At 43.6% G+C, this 4,331-nt stretch overlaps 1 pseudogene; it reads left to right on the top strand.

The window, feature by feature from the left end:
* Positions 1–4,331, top strand: part of LOC130862527 (non-receptor tyrosine-protein kinase TNK1-like) — a 414,731-nt pseudogene that overhangs the window by 343,261 nt on the left and 67,139 nt on the right.

Genomic DNA, 4,331 nt, shown 5'->3' with positions numbered 1-4,331 from the left:
TTGTTGGTGGTGGTAGTGAGGTGTTGGTAGAGATGTTGGTAGAAATGATGTGGTGGTCATGGAGGTGTTGGTGGTGTTGGTGGTGATGTTTCTGGAAGTGGTGGTAGTCGTGGTATTTGTGTTGGTAAAGGTGATGGTGGTTGTGAGTATAGTGGTGGTGGTGGAGGTGGTGGTAGAATTGGTGGTGGAGGGGATGGAGTTGTTGGTGGAGGTTTTGAAGGTGGAAGTGGTGTAGTTGTTGTTGGTGAGGTGGTAGTGGAGATGTTGGTGGTCAGGGTGGTGGTGGTCGTGATGGTAGAGATGGTGCTGGAGGTGATGGTAGTTGTGGTTGTAGTGGTGGTAAAGGTTGTGTTGGTCGTTAGTTGGTGGTGAAATTGGTGGAGGTGGTGAAGGTGGTGATGGAGGTGGTGGTGATGGTGGTGGTAAAGGTGGATGTGGTCATGAGTTGGTGGTGGAGGTGGTTGAGGTGCTGATGGTTGAGGTGCTGATGGTTGAGGTGGTAGTGAAGGTGAAGGTGGTGATGGAGGTGGTACTGGTAGTAAAGGTGGTAGTGGTGGTGTGGGTGTTGTTGTTGTTGTTAGAGCCATTAATGTTCCATTGTCTGTTTTTTTTCTGGTAACTACATGGAATCTCCTTGATGCTGCCTACTTTCTTTTTATTTGTCTTCCAGCCTGGCTGTATTCTGTTAAGGCGTTGGCCAAAAGAAGCTTCTCTCTTAACCAATGGCAACAAAACGTATTCACAGTATAAAGAGTGGAGTCCCACATCATCTCCCTTTTCAGTCTAAATTAAAAAAGAAGTTTTTAACTTTAATATTGTAAAACTGCAAATAACAAAACAGGTCTCAATCAAGAATTACAGTTACAATATTTAATCTATTTGTATTTGGCAAAATTAAAGAAAACATTCTATCATCTGTTTTATTTTTGTGATCTAAAGTTTTATATCTAATTTATCTTTTATTATAACTAAGGAAAACTATGACTATAATTATCAGTCTTCAACTCTATCAAAGATCCTAGAAAGATATAATATTACCTAAGTAAACAGGAAGTGCATTGTAAGCAACTTCCAACATTCTAAAAATGACAGAGACATATTGCTCCCTGAACAGTCTTCCAAAGTTTTTTGTAACATTGGGGCATCCATTGTCAACCTACAGGCCCATAATATCTGGTGAACTTTTCAGTGAATCAGGAAATTTGAAGATATGTTCTGCCTTGTACTAATAAAGTTCATCTGTTGCTTTCTTCTGCGTCCTGCAGAATGTCTGGCTGTTTCTTTTGTGAAGCAGGAACCCTGAAGAACTATCTAATCTTTTGTAAAGTTCAGCAATTATTTGTATGGGGCTCCTGCATGTCCAGTTCATACAGCTACCATCAAGCAGTCCAGGTAAGAGCAATTTCTTGCCCAAATAGCTAGCCTTGCCACATTGAAGGCAAATTCCATAAGAAGTTTCTTCAATGCCTATCAACCTTTCTGAACTAATTGTTGCTGCCTGAAGCAAACATGTCTCACTGTTGAGAAAAGTCTAAGTTTTTAAGTCATTCTAAATGCCATATTCTCATTTGGTTTCATCTAGACTCCAGGGTATTCTTTGCCTTGTCTGCTTGTCAGTGGCAAGGTCTGTATGAAAGACACTATGATGAGAGCTGTTTACAGTGTGAACTCTCGAGAGTGTTGTTTCCATTGTTACAGAACCTACTGGGATTCAGTGGACCAGGATGGTTGGGTAAGTTCTGTGTACTGATGGAGGAAGGTCATTGGTTAAATAATAAAGAAACTGCCAAGGCCCATTTACAGGCCAGCCCTTAGGTAGGCGGAGTAAACAGAACAGAATGCTGGGAGAAAGAAGCCGAGTCAGGGAGTCGCCATGATTCTCCCACTCCAGACAGATACAGGTTAAGATCTTTCCTGGTAAGCCAGCTCATGGTACTACACAGAATATTAGAAATGGGTTAGATCACTATGAAAGAGCTAGCCAATAAGAGGCTGGAACTAATGGGCCAGGCAGTGTTTAAAAGAATACAGTTTCCGTGTAATTATTTCGGGGCATAAGCTAGCCATGTGGGCGGCTGGGTGCCGGAGACGCAGCCCCGCAGCACATATTACATCAGTGTACAACAGAAAGTTATGATTTTCTCAACCATCTTCTTGCTGTTACATATTGCTCTGAAAATCACTTTTGTAGAATGTAAACAATATATCATCACATCCCATGCTAATTAAAAAAATAAAATTAAAAATGGTATTAGAGATACAACTAATAGGGAGAGAGCAAATATCTAGAAGGCTCAAAAATCTCTGTGTTTTGTCCCTAGGAACACTGAAGGAAAGAGGATTAATTATTCAGAAAATATTGGGTGAGTCTAGCATAAAATATTGTGGCCCAATATAGACACCTTAACCTAGGAGATGATTAAGGAGAGAGGTGACTGAGTGTAAAGATACAGTCTGCTTGGGCAAAATGTAGGAAGGTGTTGATTGATAATTAAGAATAAAATAAAAAATGAAAGTGAATGGTAATATATCACTTTAGTGACACAACACACATTAGTGGCATTTTACTTTATGATATTTACATACAAAATATGTTGCATTGTTATAAAATTGAAAAAGTCTATTCTATAGCAAGTGCCATTTGCAATGACAGAGAACACACATCAGATGGGAGACAAAAGATTTTTCTCTATTTTTTACAGATGCACCGCATATACCTAGGGCCAAAATTAAATAAGCTCAAGTCTTTTCAGACCATGTAGTTCCAGATTTGAAGTTCATTAAGTCTGTATTCCAGATATATTAATAATCTAATTAAGAAAGAATAGAGCTGTAATTTACTATTGATCTGACTAATAGCTATTTTGATATAAAGCAACATCTTACTTTTCTTGGGTTACTTAGATGGGAACCCAGGAAGTGCACACCCATCCACATCTCATCTGCAGTGCACACCCTTCCACATCTCACCTGCAGTGCACACCTGTCCACTTCTCACCTGCAGTGCACACCCGTCCATATCGCACCTGCAGTGCACACCTATCCACTTCTCATCTGTAGTGCAGACCCATCCATATATCACCTGCAGTGCACACCAGTCTACATCTCACCTGCAGTGCACACCTGTCCACATCTCAACTGTAGTGCACACCTGTCCATATCTCACTTGCACACCCGTCCGCATCTCACCTGCAATGCACACCCATCCATATCTCACCTGCAGTGCACACCTGTCAGCATCTCACCTGCAGTGCACACCCGTCCATATCTCACCTGCAGTGCACACCCATCCGCATCTCACCTGCAGTGCACAACCATCCATATTTCACCTGCAGTGCACACCTGTCCACATCTCACCTGCAGTGCACAACCATCCACATCTCACCTGCAGTGCAGACCTGTCCACTTCTCACCTGCAGTGCACACCCATCCATATCTCACCTTCAGTGCACACCAGTCTATATCTCACCTGCAGTGCACACCTGTCATCATCTCACCTGTAGTGCACACCAGTCCATATCTCACTTGCACACCCGTCCGCATCTCACCTGCAATGCACACCCATCCATATCTCACCTGCAGTGCACACCTGTCCACATCTCACCTGCAGTACACACCCATCCACATCTCACCTACAATGCACACCTGTCCACATCCCATCTGCAGTGCACACCAGTCCACATCTCACCTGCAGTGCACACCTGTCCACATCTCACCTGCAGTGCACACCTGTCCACTTCTCACCTGCAGTGCACACCAGTCCACATCTCACCTGCAGTCCACACCAGTCCACTTCTCATCTGCAGTGCACACCATTCCACATCTCACCTGCAGTGCACACCTGTACACATCTCACCTGCAATGCTCACCTATACACATCTCACCTGCAGTGCACACCCGTCCATATCTCATCTGCAGTGCACACCAGTCCACATCTCACCTGCAGTGCATACCTGTTCAAATCTTACCTGCAATGTACATCTGTTCACATCTCACCTGCAGTGCACACCTGTACACATATCACCTGCAATGCACTCTTATACACATCTCACCTGCAATGCACACCCGTCCATCTCTCATCTGCAGTGCACACCAGTCCACATCTCGCCTGCAGTGCATACCTGTTCACATCTCACCTGCAATGTACACCTGTTCACATCTCACCATCAGCACACTTCTATCCACATCTCACCTGCAGTGCACACCTATCCACATCTCACCTGCAGTGCACACCCATCCAGTTCTCACCTATTGTACACACCCATCCACTTTTTACTGCAATGCCCTGTACAGACTCTTAGCTGTCAGTGTTGGCTCTTTTAAGATACTGC

Source organism: Chionomys nivalis, chromosome 20, assembly GCF_950005125.1.
Source record: "Chionomys nivalis chromosome 20, mChiNiv1.1, whole genome shotgun sequence".
Classification (NCBI taxonomy): Eukaryota; Metazoa; Chordata; class Mammalia; order Rodentia; family Cricetidae; genus Chionomys; species Chionomys nivalis.
The sequence above is the reverse complement of the archived record's forward strand: the minus strand, read 5'-3'. Positions and strand labels throughout refer to the sequence as shown.